At 40.3% G+C, this 21,429-nt stretch overlaps 1 pseudogene across 1 annotated transcript in view; it reads right to left on the reverse strand.

The window, feature by feature from the left end:
• LOC309607998 (late cornified envelope protein 2A-like) overlaps positions 1-21,429 on the reverse strand; it is a 366,173-nt pseudogene that overhangs the window by 204,220 nt on the left and 140,524 nt on the right. The window lies entirely within an intron of this gene.

The raw sequence follows: 21,429 nt of genomic DNA on the forward strand, positions 1-21,429 counted from the left end.
CCATTTTACAATATATACAAATATCAAATCATTATGTTGTACACCTGAAACTAATACAATGTTATATGTCAATTATATCTCAACAACAAAAAAGAATTATAGCCACAGGCAACAGCACAGAAGAATTTCTTTTTTTAAGTTTGATAATTTTTTAATATATATTTTACTGAAGTATAGTTGATTTACAATGTTTCAGGTGTACAGCAAAGTGATTCAGTTATACATATACATACATATTATTTTTCAGATTATTTTCCATTATAGGTTATTACAAGATATTGAATATAGTTCCCTGTGGTATACAGTAAATCATTGTTGCTTGTTGTGTATCTGTTTTATGTACAGTAGTGTGTACCTTTTAATCCCATACTCCTAATTTATCCCTACCCACACTTTCCTTTCGGTAGCCATAAGTTTGCTTTCTATGTCTGTGAGCCTATTTCTGTTTTTTAAATAAGTTCATTTGTATCATTTTTTTAGATTCCACATATAAGTGATATCATACGATATTTGTCTTTCTCTGACTTACTTCACTTAGTATGATAATCTCTAGGTCCATCCATGTTGCTGCAAATGGCATTATTTCATTCTTTTCTATGGCTGAGTTATATTCCATTGTATATATATAGTACCACACCTTCTTTATCCATTCATCTGTTCACGGACATTTAGGTTGCTTCCACAACTTGGCTATTGTAAATAGTGCTACAATGAACATTGGGGTGCATGTATCTTTTTGAATTAGAGTTTATCTTTTTCTGGATATATGCCCAGGAGTGGGATTGCTGGATCACATGGTCACTCTATTTTTAGTTTTTTAAGGAACCTCCATGCTGTTCTCCGTAGTGGCTGCACCAATTTACATTCCTACGAACAGTGTAGGAGGGTTCCCATGCATAGAAGAATTTCATAAGCATGATGTCTAGCAAAATAAGGCCAGACACAAAAGAATTCATACTGAATGACTGTATTTACATAAAGTTCAAACAGAGGGAAAACTAATCTAAGGTATTAGAAGTCAGGATAATGGTACCACTACAGAAGAGGGAGGGGTTGAGTATGGGCAAGAGGGGGACTTCTAGGGCATTGGTTATGCTCTATTTCTTGATTTGGGTGGTGGTTACATGGGAGTGCTTACTTTGTGATAATTCATCAAGTATACACTTATGACTTAGATGTTATACTTCAATGAGAAAGTTTGTTTGAAATGTATAAATGGGATAGTATACATGAAAGTGCCCAGCAAACTTCCTGGCATTAGTAAGTGCTCAATACATGTGTATTACATACTCTTTGCCATTGGACCCAGAGTATTACCAAATCCACAGGAAGCACTTTGTTCATCTATCAAGTCAACAAGTGATCACCTACTGAACTATGTATACAGGGTATACAGTGATGAGCAAAACAGATATAATTCTTGACTTCGGAGAATGTACAGTGTGATAGAGGAAGAGAGTCATTTTAAAAATTAACACAAAACAATGCATAATTACAAACTGCAATAAGTTCTATGAGAAAAAACCAATAGCGAGAACTAATTTAAGTTGAGGGGTATCTGAGAAAGTGGCATAGCTTTGTGATTGATTACTGAATCCTAGGACAGCAAGGTTGCCCCACAAAGCACTTGGAAATGTGTCTATACCAATCAAGGAGCATTACTCCTACTAGTTATTATGGCAAAGGTGAATAAAAATTCACACTTCTTCCTCAAAATGCCAGGAGAGAAGTATCTAAGAAATGAGGAAATAAGAAATAAAGGCAGAATGGCATAGTGGTTAAGAACATGGACTCAGGAGTCAGACTGTGCCCAGATGACAATCAATCCTAGGTCTGCCATTCACTTACAGTGTGTTCTTGGGCAAGTTACTTAACCTCTCTGTGCTTCTGTTTATGCATCTGTTAAAAATGTCACATAAAATCTCAGGAAGTTCACCAACTAGTCCTGCACACTGGTTAGGAGCTCCTTTCTAGGGATTCCTGAAGCTCAGAAGAGGTCAGCTCATAATCTGTAGAAGGGCTGGGTTAGACCCAGAGAAAAAAGGTGACTTGCCTAAGGTCACTTAGCCCCTGTTGGGAAAGGCGGTCTCGTGCACACGGTCTTTCAACCTCCTCTCGGCAACATAAGAGCGGGCCTTGGGCCTTGAGACACTTCCTTACCAAGAGATAAAGAGCCCACAAGCCCCTGCTGGACTTATTACCTTGTGTGGGACCATCTTTCCCTGCTTCAGACTCAGTGTGTACTCCTTTGTTATGCTTAAGCATGTTCATCATATGATATGTGGTCCACTGTTATATCTGTCTCCTGCAAGGAGGGCACAAGGTCCTTCATTCTATGGCACAAGAGGGGTGCATGTGGACCAATGGCCCTATGTCAGCTGCCAGAGCCAGGGGTAGGCCACAGGCTTCCTGAGTTCCCACCCTGAGCTCCTTCCAAATCTCTGATTTTGGCCCCCTAGGGACAGAATACATCAATTTACTTCATTGTTAGATCCCTGGGAGACCATTGAGGTCTGGACCCATAAATCTAAATGGTACACAAACCAAAACACTGAGTAATCTGAAGATTAGGCACCACCCCTAGGACATACCGTGCTGAGTCATGACTGCACCTAGGTGCCACCAGGGATTGAGGATCCACTGAAGGTGCCCGTGGCTTGAATAGTGGCCCCAATCAAAGCCTTCAATAGGGCAGGCGAGCCAGTTTCCCAAAGCCAATCAGAATCACCTTGTAATTAAATCTAATGCCCATTCTACTTGCCCTGCTGACCCACACAAAAGTGCATGCTGCTTTCAGTCATCCTGACACTGATTACAGAGTGCAGTTGGCCAAGGGTTCTACTAATTAAGAGAAAGAGTGTCCTTGTGGCCCATCTCCCTGCAGAGATGCATGGTCTTTATCCAGGTGAGAAGATGGCTTCGGAGCCTCGGTTTTTGTAACATCACCCTGTCTGTCACCTGCCCTTCTGGTTTGGAGAGTATGAAGGTCCACCCTCTACCACACTGCCAAGGACCAGTATGCCAGGCTCATCCAGGACAGCCTGACACTCCTGCCCTGGAGTAGTGTTTATGGACGACTGTGTATGAAGCACAAATCCCCAGTCCTCAAATGGCCCACATTCTATCCCTGGCCTGAGCTAAATCCTGAGAAGGCGATATAAAGGGACTACATCCATCTATGCTTCAGAATTGCCTTCACTAAGTTATGTTTTAAAGTCACACACCCAATTTTTTAATACCCATTAAATAACAACTTCCCATTCACAACCTCAATTTTTGTCAAAACTACTAGACACATGAAAAAAATCACTACTTTGGCTGTCAAAATGCTGTTGAGAATTTTGTCCGTTTCATCATGAAGTGTACACCTTTATAAAGTCTCACATGAAATATATATTTTTTAGAATTTAAATCTAAGAAATACTTCATTTTCTCATAAAAAGAACAACAATTTTATTACTTAACGATCATGAGGACCATGAAACTGATGGTGTTGTCTTTTTGGAACTGCCACCAGAAATCTTGAAGTATAATAACAGCAATTGTGTTGACCCTTATGGTTGGTGTATTTGAATTCTCCTTTATCTTAGTTCTACTTTTCTACACTAAAAAAAAACTTTACTAGTTTATTCTTTATGTATTTTATTACAAGCAGCTTTAAATCTAACTGAAGAGGCTACAAATAGATAAATACATTTAAAAGGGAAGAATAAATTTTCTCTCAAAGGTGAGATTGGTTCAAGGTGGCGGAGTAGAAGGACTTGTGCTCACTCTCTCATGCAAGAGCATCGGAATCACAAATAACTACTGAACAATCAACAGGAAGACACTGGAACTCACCAAAAAAGATACTCCACATCCAAAGACAAAGGAGAAGCCACAATGAGAAGGTAGGAGGGGCACAATCACATTAAAATCAAATCCCATAACTGCTGGGTGGGTGACTCACAAACTGGAGAACAACTATACCACAGAAGTCCACCCACTGGAGTGAAGGATCTGAGCCCCACGTCAGGCTTCGCAACCTGGGGGTCCAGCAACAGAATAAGGAATTTCCAGAGAATCAGACTATGAAGGCTAGCGAGATTTGATTGCAGGACTTCAACAGGACTGGGGGAAACAGAGACTCCATTCTTGGAGGGCACACACAAAGTAGTGTGTGTGCCAGGACCCAGAGGGAAGGAGCAGTGACCCTGTAGGACTGAACCAGACCTACCTGCTAGTATTGGAGAGTCTCCTGTAGAGGCAGGGGGCAGCTGTGGCTCACCATGGGGACAAGGACACTGGCAGCAGAAGTTCTGGGAAGTACTCCTTGGCGGAGCCCTCCTGGAGTCCTCCAGTAACCTGTAGCCTCCAGTGCTGGGTTGCCTCAGGCCAAACAACCAACAGGGAGGGAACTCAGCCCCACCCATCAGCAGACAAGCAGATTAAGGTTTTATTGAGCTCTGCCAACCAGAGCAACACCTAGCTCTACCCACCACCAGTCCCCCCCATCAGGAAGCTTGCACAAGCCTCTTAGATAACCTCATCCACCAGAGGGCAGAGCAGAAGCAAGAAGAACTACAAACCTGCAGCATGTGGAATGAAAACCACATTCACAGAAAGATAGACAAAATGAAAAGGCAGAGGACTATGTACCAGATGAAGGAACAAGATAAAACCCCAGAAAAACAACTAAATGAAGCAGAGATAGGCAACCTTCCAGAAAAAGAATTCAGAATAATGATAGTGAAGATGATCCACGACCTTGGAAAAAGAATGGAGGCAAAGATCGAGAAGATGCAAGAAATGTTTAACAAAGACCTAGAAGAATTAAAGAACAAACACCTAGAAGAATTAAAGAACAAACAAACAGAGATGAACAATACAATAACTGAAATGAAAACTACACTAGAAGGAATCAATAGCAGAATAACTGAGGCAGAAGAATGGATAAGTGACCTGGAAGACAGAATGGTGGAATTCACTGCCACGGAACAGAACAAAGAAAAAAGAATGAAAAGAAATGAAGACAGCCTAAGACACCTCTGGGACAACATAAACGCACCAATATTCACATTATAGGGGTCCCAGAAGGAGAAGACAGAGAGAAAGGACCTGAGAAAATATTTCAAGAGAATATACTCGAAAACTTCCTCAACATGGGAAAGGAAATAGCCACCCAAGTCCAGGAAGCACTGAGAGTCCCACACAGGATAAACCCAAGGAGAAACACGCCGAGAAACACAGTAATCAAATTGACAAAAATTAAAGACAAAGAAAAATTATTAAAAGCAACAGGGAAAAATGACAAATAACATACAAGGGAACCCCCATAAGGTTAACAGTTGAGTTCTCAGCAGAAACTCTACAAGCCAGAAGGAAGTGGCATTATATACTTAAAGTGATGAAAGGGAAGAACCTACAACCAAGATTACTCTACCTGGCAAGGATCTCATTCAGAGTCAATGGAGAAATCAAAAGCTTTACAGACAAGCAAAAGCTAAGAGAATTCAGCACCACCAAACCAGCTCTACAGCAAATGCTAAAGGAACTTCTTTATGTGGGAAACACAAGAGAAGAAAAGGACCCACAAAAACAAACCCAAAACAATTAAGAAAATGGTCATAGGAACATATATATTGATAATTACCTTAAATGTGAATGGATTAAATGCTCCAACCAAAAGACACAGGCTCGCTGAATGGATACAAAAACAAGACCCATATAAGCTGTCTACAAGAGACCCACTTCAGACCTAGAGACACATACAGACTGAAAGTGAGGGGATGGAAAAAGATATTCCATGTAAATGGAAATCAAAAGAAAGCTGGAGTAGCAATACTCATATCAGATAAAATAGACTTTAAAATAAAGAATGTTACAAGAGACAAGGAAGGACACTACATAATGATCAAGGGATCAATCCAAGAAGAAGATATAACAATTATAAATATATATGCACCCAACATAGAGCACTCAATGCATAAGGCTATAAAAGAGGAAATCGACAGTAACACAATAATAGTGGTGGACTTTAACACCAATGGACAGATCATCCAGACAGAAAATTAATAAGGAAACACAAGCTTTAAATGACACAATAAACCAGATAGAATCAATTGATATTTATAGGACATTCCATCCAAAAATGGCAGATTACACTTTCTTCTCAAGTGCACATGGAACTGTCTCCAGGATAGATCACATCCTGGGTCACAAATCAAGCCTTGGTAAATTTAAGAAAATTGAAATCATATCAAGCATCTTTTCCGACCACAATGCTATGAGATTAGAAATCAATTACAGGGGAAAAAACCTAAAAAAACGCAAACACATGGAGGCTAAACAATACGTTGCTAAATAACCAAGAGATCACTGAAGAAATCAAAGAGAAAATCAAAAAATACCTAGAGACAAATAACAACGAAACAAAACAATCCAAAACCTATGGGGTACAGCAAAAGCTCTTATAAGAGGGAAGTTTATAGCAATATAAGCCTACCTCAAGGAACAAGAAACATCTCAAATAAACAATCTAACCTTACACCTAAAGGAACTAGAGAAAGAAGAACAAACAAAACCGAAAGTTAGTAGAAGGAAAGAAATCATAAAGATCAGAGCAGAAATAAATGAAATAGAAACAAAGAAAACAATAGCAAAGATCAATAAGACTAGAAGCTAGTTCTTTGAGAAGATAAACAAAATTGATAAACCTTTAGCCAGACTCATCAAGAAAGAGGGAGAGGACTCAAATCAATAAAATTAGAAATGAAAAAGGAGAAGTTACAACAGACACCGCAGAAATACAAAGCATCATAAGAGACTACTACAAGTAAGTCAATGCCAATAAAATGGACAACCTAGAAGAAATGGACAAATTCTTCGAAAGATTTAACCTTCCATGACTGAACCAGGAAGAAATAGAAAATATGAACAGATCAATCACAAGTAATGAAATTGAAACTGTGGTTAAAAGTCTCCCAAAAAACAAAAGTCCAGGACCAGATGGCTTCACAGGTGAATCTATCAAACATTTAGAGAAGAGCTAACACCCATCCTTCTAAAACTCTTCCAAACAATTTCAGAGGAAGGAACACCCCAAAACTCATTCTATGAAGTCACCACCACCCTGATACCAAAACCAGGCAAAGATACTACAAAAAAAGAAAATTACAGACCAATATCACTGATGAATATAGATGCAAAAATCCTCAACAAAATACTAGCAAACAGAATCCAACAACACATTAAAAGGATCATACACCATGATCAAGTGGGATTTATCTCAGGGATGCAAGGATTCTTCAATATATGCAAATCAATCAATGTGATACACCATATTAACAAATTGAAGAATAAAAACCATATGATCATCTCAATAGATGCAGAAAAAGCTTTTGACAAAATTCAACACCCATTTATGAAAAAACTCTCCAGAAAGTGGGCATAGAGGGAACCTATCTCAACATAATAAAGGCCATATACGACAAACCCACAGCAAACATCATTCTCAATGGTGAAAAACTGAAAGCATTTCCTCTAAGATCAGGAACGAGACAAGGATGTCCACTCTCGCCACTATTATTCAACATAGTTCTGGAAGTCCTAGCCACAGCAATCAGAGAAGAAAAAGAAATAAAAGGAATACAAATTGGAAAAGAAGAAGTAAAACTGTCACTGTTTGCAGATGACATACTATATATAGATAATCCTAGAGATGCCACCAGAAAACAACCAGAGCTAATCAATGAATCTGGTAAAGTTGCAGGATACAAAATTAATGCACAGAAATCTCTTGCATTCCTATACACTACCAATGAAAGATCAGAAAGAAAAATTAAGGAAACAATCCCATTCACCATTGAAACAAAAAGAATAAAATACCTAGGAATAAACCTACCTAAGGAGGTAAAAGACCTGGACTCAGAAAACTATAAGACACTGATGAAAGAAATCAAAGATGATACAAGCAGATGGAGAGATATACCATGTTCTTGGATTGGAAGAATCAATATTGTGAAAATGACTATACTACCCAAAGCAATCTACAGATCCAATGCAATCCCTATCAAATTACCAATGGCATTTTTTACAAAACTAGAACAAAAAATCTTAAAGTTTGTATGGAGACACAAAAGACCCCCAAATAGCCAAAGCAATCTTGAGGGAAAAACACGGAGCTGGAGGAATCAGACTCCCTAACTTCAGACTATACTACAAAGCTACAGTAATCAGGACAATATGGTACTGGCACAAAAACAGAAATATAGATCAATGGAACAGGATAGAAAGCCCAGAGATAAACCCCCGCATCTATGGTCAACTAATCTATGACAAAGGAGGCAAGGATATACAGTGGAGAAAAGACAGTCTCTTCAATAAGTGGTTCTGGGAAAAATGGACAGCTACATGCAAAAGAATGAAATTAGAACACTCCCTATACACAAAAATAAACTCAAAATGGGTTAAAGACCTAAATGTAAGACCGGACACTATAAAACTCTTAGAGGAAAACATAGGAAGAACACTCTTTGACATAAATCACAGCAAGATCTTTTTTGATCCACCTCCTAGAGTAATGGAAATAAAAACAAAAATAAACAAATGGGACCTAATGAAACTTAAAAGCTTTTGCACAGCAAAGGAAACTATAAACAAGACGAAAAGATAACCCTCAGAATGGGAGAAAATATTTGCAAACAAATCAGTGGACAAAGGATTAATCACCATAATATATAAACAGCTCATGCAGCTCAATATTAAAAAAACAAACAACCCACTCCAAAAATAGGCAGAAGACCTAAATAGACATTTCTCCAAAGAAGACATACAGATGGCCAAGAGGCACATGAAAATCTGCTCAATATCACTAATTATTAGAGAAATGCAAACCAAAATTACAATGATGTATAATCTCACACCGGTTAGAATGGGCGTCATCAGAAAATCCACAAACAAGAAATGCTGGAGAGGGTGTGGAGAAAAGGGAACCTTCTTGCCCTGTTGGTGGGAATGTAAATCGGTACAGCCACTATGGAGAACAGTATAAAGGTTCCTTAAAAAACTAAAAATAGAATTACCATTTTGCCCAGTAGTGAGTAGTAGTAGTAGTATATGTCCTGTAGTGGGATTGACCCAGGAATCCCACTACTGGGCATATACCCAGAGAAAGCCATAATTCAAAAGACACATGCACCCCAATGTTCATTGCCTCTCTATTTACAATAGGCAGGTCATGGAAGCAACCTAAATGCCCATCTCCAGACGAATGGATAAAGAAGATGTGGTACATATATACAATGGAATATTACTCAGCCATAAAAAGGAACAAAATTGGGTCATTTGTAGAGACATGGATGGACCTAGAGACTGTCATACAGAGTGAAGTAAGTCAGAAAGTGAAAAACAAATATCGTATATTAACATATATATGTGGAATCTCGAAAAATGGTACAGATGAACCAGTTTGCAAGGCAGAAATAGAGACACAGATATAGAGAACAAACATATGGACACCAAGGAGGGAAAGCAGGGTGGGGGGTGGGATGATTAGGAGATTGGGATTGACATATATACACTAATATGTATAAAATAGATAACTAATAAGAGCCTGTATAAAAAATAAAATAAAATTCATAAAAAAATAAGTTTTCTCTCAAAGATTATAAATAGTGAATAAAGACATACTCTGGTTTATACACAGTGTTATGTTTCCCATTTTATTCAATACGACCACTCTTAATGACAGGAATATGTTTATCAGAACCTAGATTAGGATGCAGGCAGGAAGCTCCAAGGATGCTGAGACATCAGTCAGAGATGTCACACCCCTGCAAGCAGGACCCTGCATTTCACATAAAGGACCCAAATGCAGCTTCCAACAGCCAAATCCACTGTTCTTAGGGTCATTTTGACCCCACCAGGAGTTGCTTTCCTGATCAGTCAGTCAATAAGCAGTTTTGACCACACACTGTGGCTCCACATTTAGCAACTTTAAATCCTTTTGTGGAACATGATAGGGTATGGATAAACAAACAAATGAATAATTACTGACTGAATCCAACACCATTTCAAGTGTTAAGTTGTTAAGAACAAATACAAAATTTGATCTGTACAACCAAGTAGCTGACAATATAATCAAGGACTTAAGGTGTACTCCTGAAACAGCTAGAGAATACACAGTTAAGTGATGAAGGTCCGGATAAGGCATCATCGTTCAACTCTTGCCAAGTGCCTCGGCACAGGCCTGGCTGGTCACAGCAGAGACAATCGGTGTAGAAATAGTTAACAAGGGCAAGATTATGCTAGTTAGAATCACTAATTTAGATTTGACAGGTGTAACCAGAAACCCCTAGCCATGTTTTTTTCATTTAACCCCAGATTTTTAAATCTCACATAGCACAGGTTTTTACATAAAAATGTTTTCAATAAGAGGGAAAAAAAATCACTAATTTATTCACTCAGTGAATATCTGCTGCATGTCTACAACCTGGTAGGCACTTTCTAGGTGTTAGGAATAGAGCAGTGAACAAAACAGACCAAGTCCCTGCCCTCATGGAGCCTACATTCTAGGGAGAAAAATAGAAAATAAATAAGCAACTATATAATATGTTAGATGAGATCAGTGCTAGAGAGAGTAAAAAGCAGAGTGAGGGAGGGGGCAGGGGAAGTGAGAGTGTTGTCATGTAAGAGAGGGAGGTCAGGTGACGGGAGCAGAGAGCTGCAGGAGGTGAGGAAGAGAACCAGGCTACAGTCACTAGGGGAAGAGCATTACAGTGGAGGGAACAGCATGTGCTAAGGCCCTGAGATGGGCTTGCCTAGCCTGTTCAAGGAGCAACAAGGAAGGCAGTGTGGTGGGAAGAGTGAGCAATGCTGGGCACAGTGCAAGAAGATGAGGCCAAAGGCAGGGCAGCCCCAATCAGTCATATCACCAGGGAAGGCTCCTAGGAGAGGATGGGGTTCAGCCAGGAGGAAATTCAGCTGGTTGCTCTCTGGCCAAAGGGAACACCATGAACAAAACCTGGGAGCCAGGGAAGAGCTCAGGTAGGGTCTGTTGCCTCGAGAGCCTAGTGTACGAAGTCAATCAGATTCCAGATGTGAGCAAATGTGAGAGAAGCTTGAATGGTGGGGAGGAGCCTGTGATGGAAACCAGCCGCAAGCCTTATTTCTCGGGAGCTTTTCAGAAAGCACTCAGGCAGGAATCACGACCCCAGCACTGTCCTTTCCACTGGGACCCAATAGGGGTCCCACTCCAGGCACCATTTGGGGAAAGAAAAAAAAAGTAGAAAGAAAATAGAATGGTTTGATGAAAAGATAGACTACTTCCACATATTTCTGGGGGCACATGTTGCCTATAGGAGTAATTAGGATCATGAGAACGTTAAGGCTGCTCCTGAAACTTCCAGGAAACATCACAAACATTTTCCCCTGCCCTCTGTAAACCACTGAAGGAGAAACTGAGGAAGGTTCCAGAGCCAAAGCTGAGGTTGGCTGAGTAGGTACAACCACCTCTAAAGGGACGATCCCTTCTGGGAAAGCAAAACATGAGGAGAACACCCGAGAGGCATGGACAGTGAGACATGAGGCAGGTGAAGAGGCAACAGAGAGTCTTCTCATCACAATGTTTCAATGCTTTGAAGAGAGTCTGAATAAATGTTAATCCCTTTGGATCAAGTTTAAAGTTTCAAGTATTGTCAAAAGCCATGAGAGAACTGTTCTGGTTTCCACTGGGTGAGGTGGGGTGGATTTGAAACACAGAATCTGGATCTATTCCTAGCTTTGTAACTAACTCTACTGGAGTAAAATGTTGTATAATCATTTCTCTCAAACAATAAGTTTCTAGTTAACTATTCCTCACCAATTTACACACACACACACACACACACACACAAACTGTATACCAGGCTTGGGAGGTGGGGTAATCAGATCAAGCAAAAGATACAGTTTCTGGTCCAAGAAGCATACAATCTGCCTCAGGAGACAAGGCTAAACCATAGAGGGAAGTATGTGAAGACCTGTATCCACATACTTCTTGGTTTCCTCTACCTATAAAAATGAAAAGGCAAAAAAAATATCTGAAAGAAAAACACCAAACTGATAATGGTTTTTGTCTCTGAGAAGAGAGAAACAGGACCAGGAGGAATGGTACTAGTCAAAGAAGTCTTAGATTGTATCTGTAATGTTTTAATTTTTTCAAGAATCAAGAATTTATACATTATTTGTATGTAAATAAAAATTACTTTGAGCCTTCCACTATGTGAGGACATAGCAAGAAGACAGCTGTCCACGAACCAGGAAGCAAGTCCTCACCAGACACCAAATCTTCCCATGCCTTGATCTTAGACTTCCCAGCCTCCAGAACTGTGAGAAATAAACTTTTGTTGTTTATGAGCCAAAAAAAAAAAAATTACTTTAAGATCTGCAGTTACATCAACATGTTTGAACCGTGAGAAAGAAAATCATACCCCACATTGATTTGGGCCTTATTTTAAAATCCTTAACAATCATAGTTTCAGAAATAGGTCCTGATACATAAGGAAAGTCAGTTAAATGTCACTATTGTTCGGTCACCGAGTTTATTTTCTTCCAAGAAAGACACAAAGGATAAGAGTTTTCTGTTTTTCCATTTTCTGATCAAGGAAAGTTTGACAGAGCTGAGCAAGAACACATCAGGGATCTCAAGGTCCGCCTAGTGCCCCCAGTTCATTCCTAATTGTGAACATGTTTGGGGAAGTCTTAAATTCTGTAATTACCTCCCAAGTGTATTTAAAGGAGCCTCATTCAGATGGAACAAATGCTTCACATTTAATCATGCCAAACCCCGTAATAAACATAATAACTGGGATTTGTACAGAACTTTTCCTCAGATGAGCTTAAACTACACCACAACGTTTCCTCGAGCCACACAGTATCCTAGTGACACATCCAGATGTGATGACCACCTGATCTTGCTGCTGAGGCTCAGGGAGAGTTCCTAAGTTGTCTGAGGTTGCACAGCAGGCAGAGTCAGAATGGGCCCTGGGGTAGCCACCCCGGAGCAGTGACTCGTCGGATCACCAAGCTTCTCCCACAGGGGACCTGATGCCTTGAGATGACCTGGTCGTCTCCTCTCATCTGCACTGCGGCTGTGAACACTGCAGGGGGCTTCTCCCAGGCAGCATTACAGAGAGACCTCAATGCTGAGGGGACGTGGCCACATCACCATTAGGTTGTCACAGCAGAAGCCATTCTTACGCCACTTGGCCATGGACTCTGGGTCAGAAAATGTTCCCTCCACAGAGGCAGGGTTGGGGGTGGTATAGTGGAAAAAGCACGGGCCCTGGCAGGAAGCAGTCCCGGGCTGAAGTGCAGCTTCCCTGCTGTGTGACAGGCTCTCTATCTCCCGGGGCGGGCAGAGTGGACACTCATTAAATGTCACTTTCCCTTCTGATAGCAAGAACTGGACATGTCGGTTTCCAATGTGATTTGCTTTTATTTTCCCTGATAGAAAATAATAAATTTTGATCAAGAGGATGAAAGAGAAGACCAACATGAATGGAGATTCCAGATATTCTGGAATGAATTGGGTGGGAATAGGGAGGTGGAAGAGACAGAAGGTAAGAAAGGAAAGGAACAGAAAAAGATTGAAAGGTTGAAAGGAAGGGAAGACGAAAGGAAGTTAGAAAAGAGACCATTGGAATATGAGAAAGACGGAGAAAGGAGAAAAGCAAGAAGACCGCAGGCATTAGATAATCCAGACTCAGAAGAGAAGGTCAGCAGAACACAGGCATCAGCAACAGCAGCCCCAAGACCACACACAAAACCCAGAGGCAGCAGGCCTGGCTCCCAAAGACTGATTTACCAAGAGGGTGGGAAGACATTTACACAAGGACAGTTCCTTCAAAAGCAAGAATTATTTGTATTACTGTTACTAATCACCCCAACAATGGTAACTCATGGCCACAGGAAGCCCGCTCAGCAGACCCCTGTCCTTCACACACACAGGGCGACCAGCTCTTCTGTGGTCACGTGGGGGTGGGTGGCGTGAGGCCAGGGGTCAGGACTACCTCATGCTGACTTCAGTAGACAAGAAACATTTCAGCCATGCCTGGGGGTCTTCTGAATATGGGCATGACAGTTTCCTACATGAATTCAAAAATAATGAAATAGTATTGAGTCAAATATCTGGAATACCTCCTTACAAAAGCTTTTTTGTTTTGTTTCATTTTTAAATAAATAATATACTTCCGGCATTCCCTGAAATAAACTGCCCAGGCTATGGGCACTTTCAGGGAGAAACTGAGTAGAATTGACATTTGATGTTTTTGTTATAGACTTTGGGAAAAAACTCAAAACATATTACACACAATACAGAAAGTCACATAAGTGATTACACAAACCAAATTAGAGGTAAAAAGATTTGGGATCCAGGTCTGTGATTCACTATGTTATTTTGGGAAAACAACAACCACTTGTGGCCTCAGTATTTCCTTCTGTGAAATGGAGATGAAAGTGTCTGCTCCTGCAGCTATTCTCAAAATCAGTGTAACTAGCAAAAAAGGAACTATCATGCTCCCTAGAAAATAAATTCACCTGTACTTACTTTAACGGATTTTATAGTTCTTATTAGCTTGTCATATACACAAGGCTACTGGAGGTTTCTTTGATACAGTTTACCTTGCAGCTATTAAGATTAACAAGGACTAGCTGTCTCTAAGAGAAGTCTACAAAATTTCTGCAATAAAGATAAGCAGATATTATTTTTATTGTCATAAAAGATTCTATGAGAGTACATCCACCTATACATCATATTTTTAGAAACTAAGGAACAATTTGTAAGTTGGTGAAATTGAACATGTTTTTTAATAATAATGAAAAAAAACTTCCTTCTAGGCTTATGATAGTCAAAGTGAATAGAACCTAATAGAAAGGGTCCCAGGTTGGCGAAATTCTACAAAAGCAGTGAAAACTCAACAGACCACCAACTCTGCAGCTCACAGATTCTCTCCTGGGTCCAACATTTTGCTGCTATGATCATCAAAAAACAAAAGTATTGTCTTTAATGCAGCATGAGCACCTGCTTTGACGGCAGATGGACACAGAGAGAGGGGTTGTGAGGAACAGAGTCACCAGTGAGGGGAACAGGCCAGATGGGAGTTAAGACAGACTGTATTTGTGTTTATCATCACATGAGAGCAAGCATCTAATGTAATCGGACACTTCAGTCCCAACATAGCCAAATCAAACGTGCTGTTGCAAACTGTGAAAGAGATCTTGTTTGGGACTGAAATGGCTCAGATTAAGAATCCACATATTTTACTTTCAGGAGATGAAGCTACTGTTGGCTCACAGGGTTTTTCTTGAGAGCAGTTCAGCACATCGTCTACACACTCTGACGGTGCTATGGCCGCACAGTTGGTGTGAGGTGTACTGTCCCTCAGGGGCCAGGCTGTACAGAGGGAGAATGCAAAATAGGAGTGGTATTCAAGGAAATGCTGAGACTAAAAGCCCCTGGAGAAGAAACGGGAGGAATGGGGTTGGCCATGAACCAGTCCATTATACACCAGGGGTGCTGTCTGCAAAAGATGTCTGGCTAAAAGGTGCAATTAAAAACCGTATAGAAGGGCTTCCCTGGTGGCGCAGTGGTTGGGAGTCTGCCTGCCAATGCGGGGGACACGGGTTCGAGCCCTGGTCCAGGAGAATCCCATATGCCGCGGAGCAACTAAGCCCGTGTGCCACAACTACTGAGCCTGCGCTCTAGAGCCTGTGAGCCACAATTACTGAGCCTGTGTGCCACAACTACTGAAGCCCACGTGCCTAGAGCCCATGCTCTGCAACAGGAGAAGCCACCACAATGAGAAACCCACGCACCGCAACGAAGCGTAGCCCCCACTTGCCGCAACTAAAGAAAGCCTGCACGCAGCAATGAAGACCCAGTGCAGCCATAAATAAATAAATTTATTAAAAAAAACAAAAACAAAAAAAACCTATAGAAGCACCAGGATCCCCAAACCCAGCGTTCCACAAGCTCTCAGCCTGAGTCCTTCATTTCTCTTGGCAACCTAGGTAAGTCCTTCAAGAAAAAAAATCTATATCTGTTTTTATAAATGTTTCCTTTTCTTGGTACTCTTACATAAACAATTAAACTGTGCTGTTGTAATTTTGCCTTCCTGGAGAATTCTATGACATTACCAACAAAGACATGTTTTTATTAGAATGAGGGGGGCAAAATCCTAGGGGACTTTGCTTAAAAGCTAATATTTTGAGAATATTCCTCTATTGTCTTCAAGAAGGCTAGCATCTGAAGGACAGTTCCTGTCTTGGTCTCCAACCACTGCTAGGTAGTCCATTATTGGACTTTAGTGTGATAACGCTGTATCTCCTCCTCCAGGCATTGAGTTCCTTGAGGAAAGAAACTGTTTCTTATTCATCTCGCATTTCTAGAACACACCACAGCAGTGGCACAAAAGGAATAGTTAACAAACGCTTGTAGAACCAGTTAATTCATCACTATTGCTATCACAGAATCTTCTGGCTACAAAAGACCTCAGAGGTCAGGTGGCCAGAGGTTCTTGAAGCTGCATCAGAATCAGCCAGAAGCTTTTTAAATGTCGAATCCAGGGGATCACTACTTACCTACTGAGTCACAATTTCTGGAGTTGGGACCTGGGGTCTGTTTCTCTAAAGGTCCCCCTGGTGATTCTAAAGCACAGTAAGGTGTGCAAACCACAGACCTAATCCAACAAGTCACTCAAACTAGGAATCATTCATTTGTTCATGTATCCGTTCATAAAACACTTTCTGAACTTCTACTATATTCTAGGCACTAGGATAAATATAAAATAGATATGCTATGGTCCTGGTCCTCACAGAACAATCTTTAAAGAAGTGAGATAAGAAACAACCAATTAATATACAATGTGATATGTATCATAACAGGATTAAGTACAAAGAAATAGATAATTTAATGCAGATGATTCTCTCAACCTGCTTTTTACCTCCTGGGTCAGGCAGTGCAGTGTCGACAGCCCTTCCCAACATCACTATCCACAGGGGAGGCTTTAAATGTGGAAGCAGAAGTTGTACATCTTCATTCCAGGTGACTTCTAGGCAGTGCATTCATGGCTGCAGAGCCAAGGAAGCCTGCTCAGTTTCTGCCCTCTTCTTTTTAAGGATTATAGTAAACGCACCATCATTGCAAGTGAAATACAAACTAAAAATGCCAAATTTCACAAATTTCCAAAGCCAACCAGACATCTGACATTACAAATAAGTCAGATCTTTACACTGTAATCTGCCTGCAAGCCATGGAGGAGGAAGAGAGTATAGCAATTCAGGAACATGAAACAAGTTGGGAATTCTTTGTTCTATTCCAGGTGCACTCCATTTGGCTAAACAAGATGCCTCACTGTCTTCTGAGAAGTATTATCAGTATCATCAATGTTTTCCACTCTTATGCAAAGAGTGATGGAGACTGTCAGAGGTTGAACAAGACAGAACTGAAGAAACTTCCCAACAAGAGTTTGGAAATGCTCTGGAGGTAAGAAGGACCATCGGTCTCTTGCCCATCTACTCTGTTACTTGGGACTGTCTTCTTGGATCCAATGGCACTACCCTCTCCTTGTTTTTCTACCTATCCAGATATTTCTTCTCAGGATTATTTCAAGTTCCTCTTCCTCTGACCATGACTTAAGGATTGATATTCTCTGGGATTCTCTTCTCACTCTATGCATTCCCCCCAGTAATTTCACTAACACTCTTTGCTTAACCACTGTCTGTATGTTGAATCTTTCAGTCACCTCATCAGTCCAGATTTCTCGCCTGAGTTTCAGACACGTAGAGCATCTCCCTTGGATATTGCACAATCATTGCAAATTCAACCTTTGCAAAACTCCCCACTCAAATCTTGTTCTCCTTCTATATCTCAGCAAATACAGCCACATCACCCACTCGTTTGTCTAATCCAAGAACCTGGACACCAGCCTTGACATCTCCCTCTCTTTCACCTATCAAATCTCATTTAATCACCAAGTCCTGCTCTGCTTATTCTGACTTCTGAATAAATATATCTCTCAGACCTGGACACTTCTCTCCTACAGTGGCCCAGGCCACTAGGGTCTCTACCTAGGTTATTACAATAGCCTCCTAACTAGTCTCCCACCCTTATTCTTGCCCCTCCTAACACCACCACCTACAGTCTATTAGCTAACTGCAGCCAAAGTGATCCGGTTTAAGTGTTTATCTTACAGGCTCCCATTTCATCCCCGTGGCACTTATCACAGTATGTAATAATTGCCTGTTTACTTGTCTGTGAAGGCAGTGACCATGTCTGTTACGTTTCCCTTTGTATTCCTGGAAATTGGCACAATTCCTGGCACATATTCACTCATTCATTCATTTTTACTTAGCATCAATTATATGCCAGGTATCTTTCTAGGCTCTGAAGAAGATTTGCAAGAAAAATAGACACGATCCTTGCCTTCAAAAAGCTTACAGACAATAAACAAATAATCGTAAATATACATAGTTTAAAACAGTGATAAATATTATGTTCCACTGGAGAGTCAGAGAAGATTCTTTGAGGAAGTGACATTTAAGTCAAGACTTGAAGGATGTGTAGAAGTTGGCTGGGAGAAGAGTGGGAAGAATAGTGTTCCAGGAAAAAAGAAATTATGAACAAAGTCCCTGAGTCAGGAAATAGCTTCATGTGTTTAAGAAACTAAAAGAAGGCCAGCGTGCCTAGACAGCAAGAATGGCAGAAGATGAAGGTGGTAAGTTAGGGCAGAATGGGTACTAAGTTATGAAGAACTTTGTAGAGCATGTTAAGGAATTTAGATTTTTTTTCCTAAACATAACAGGACGCCATTAAAGAATTCTGAGCAAAAGAATAACAAGATCTAATTTACAGGGTTTTTTTTAAGTCACTTGACTTCTGGCTGGAAAACAGATTGTAAGGGAGCAAAGGAAGAAGCAAACAGACCTACTAGGAGGCTACTACAACAGTACAGGCAAAAGATGATGATAGCTTAGATTGGGGTCCAAGCAATGGGGAAGAAATAGATGGATTGATAATATGTTTTGGAGTAGGAACAAAAAGCTTTATGGTAGACTAAACTGGAAGGTAAATGAGAGGAAAAAATCAAAAACAGCTACCAAGCTTCTGACTTAAGAAATTGGGAAGATGGTGCTGCCATTTACTGAGATGGGGAGGATTTGATGAAGGGTAGGCATGAGGGGAAAGTCAGAAATTCAGAGTTTGACATGTTGAATTTCTTCTACCTGTGATATATCACAGAGAAGATGTCACCAAAGCAGTTGGATATATAAGTATGGAGCTCAGAAGAGGGATCTGGACCAAAGACAAAAATCTGATTATCATTTTCTGATTGGTGGTATGAAGCCACAGGAATGGAATACAAGGTAAAAACAGGGTAAGAAGAATGTCCACAACTAAACCCTGAGCAACTCCAGTATTTAGTGGTGAAGTGGAAGAGGAGAAATGAAAATAGGACATGGAGAAGGGAGACCAGAGATATAGGAGGAAAATCAGAAGACTGGGATGGTCATGGAATTCAAGAGAAGAGAATGTTTCCAATGGAAGAATTAGTTATTTGTGCTCATTGAAGCTGAGGTCAAAATGTGGATTGAAAAGTGTTCATTGTGTTTGGCAATAAGGAAGACACTTGGTGTGGTGGTAAATATGGATACAAGAATGACATGGATTAAAGGGTGAATAAAGGGTAAAGAAGTGGAGACATTTGCAGATAACTTTCAAGAATCTTGGAGATAAAGGGAGAGAAAAGATAATGGGTGGCAGGTAGAAAGAAACAGATGTGGGAACGTGGTACATAGGAAGATTTTTTCATATATGATAGCTAATAAAGCTTATGGTTACAGTATGATATCCAGTGAAGACTAAAATATTAAAAAGTCAAGAGAAAGAGGGATTATCAGAATCAATTCGGTCTTTTAGAAAGTAAAGAGAATGAACTCCAGAGCACAGGTAGCTGGATTTGTCTTTGACTGAAACAGGTGAACTTCTTCTATTGTCTTAGGAAAAAGGTGAGAGAGTTCTACTTTGGTGACTTGTATTTTATTTTTTAATATAAAACAGAGTCATCAATGGGAGTTGGATAAAGAGAGAGGGTATTAGTGATTACTAAACACTTAATAAAATAATGTTATATTTTAGTAATACTTGTTAGGAATAAATACTTCATTCACTGTGATCTCAAATTATAAAACTATACATAATACTGCTATGGAAAATATTATCCAATGAGGTAACTAATGAAAAGAACAAAAAATAAAAAACAGAACTGTTATGTGTCCCCTAAGAAATTTTCTAGGTAACAAAGAAGGCATAAGAAAAAATAACAAATGATGAATATATTATTTCCTTTCTTGTTTTTTTTTTTTCCTCATAGAAATCAAGTAATTCTGAGACAACAGAAAAAATCCTCCAACAGCTGGATCAAGATGGTGACAAAACAGTTGATTTCAGTGAATTCATTTTGCTTGTGTTCGGAGTGACAAAAACCTATCATGCAAGCATAAAACCTCTTCTCTGTCCTGAATTAAAGGAAAGGGAGAGAAGATCTGAACTTCAAGGACAACAAGCAACAGAGCTAGAAGGCAGACAACTGCAGAAAGAAAAATTCCAAGAGAAAGATCAGAGCCAAGAGTCCCAAGATGCTCAGAGACATAAAGTGAGAGACCAGATCCCAACACCCAGTGATGATAAGAGTCATGGAGTGAGAGACTAGAGTGTATAATCACAGGATGTGAGAAGACACCAAGTGAGAGACCTGAGCCCTGAACCACAGGATACTGGAAGATACCAGGTGAGAGACCAAACCCAAATATCTAGGGATAGTAGGAGGTACCAAGGAAGAAACCAGAGGCTAAGATACCAGCATGATGGGAGATACCAAGTGAGAGACCAGATGCCAACATCAAGGCATGATGGAAAGCATCAAATGAGAGACTGGAACCCAGAACCCCAAGATGTTCACAGACACCACAGGAGAGATCAGATCCCAACACCAAGAGATAATGAGAATCAAGTGAGAGATCAAAGCCTAGAATCTCAGGATACTGGGGGACACCTAGTGAGAGATAATATCACAACACTGAGACATAATGGGAGTCATCAAGATAGAGATCACAGGCTAGAGTCACAGAATGTTCCACAAAATGAAGTAAGACACCCGAGCCCTGAACCCCAGGACAGTGAAAGACTCCAAATTATCTCAGTACCAAGTAATGATAGGAGGCGTCAAGGGAAAGACCACAGTGTAGACCCAGGATATTGAGAGACTCCAAGTAGGAGATATGGGACCTAAACCTCGGGGTCTTAAGCAACACCAAGTAAGAGACCTAAGCCTTGAGACCTGGGATGATAGAAGAAATCAAGTGAGAAACCAGATCCCAACAGCAAGGAAGGAAGGCAGTCTTCAAATGAAAGAT

The sequence above is a fragment of the Balaenoptera borealis genome (assembly GCF_965194805.1).
Source record: "Balaenoptera borealis genome assembly, chromosome: 1".
Classification (NCBI taxonomy): Eukaryota; Metazoa; Chordata; class Mammalia; order Artiodactyla; family Balaenopteridae; genus Balaenoptera; species Balaenoptera borealis.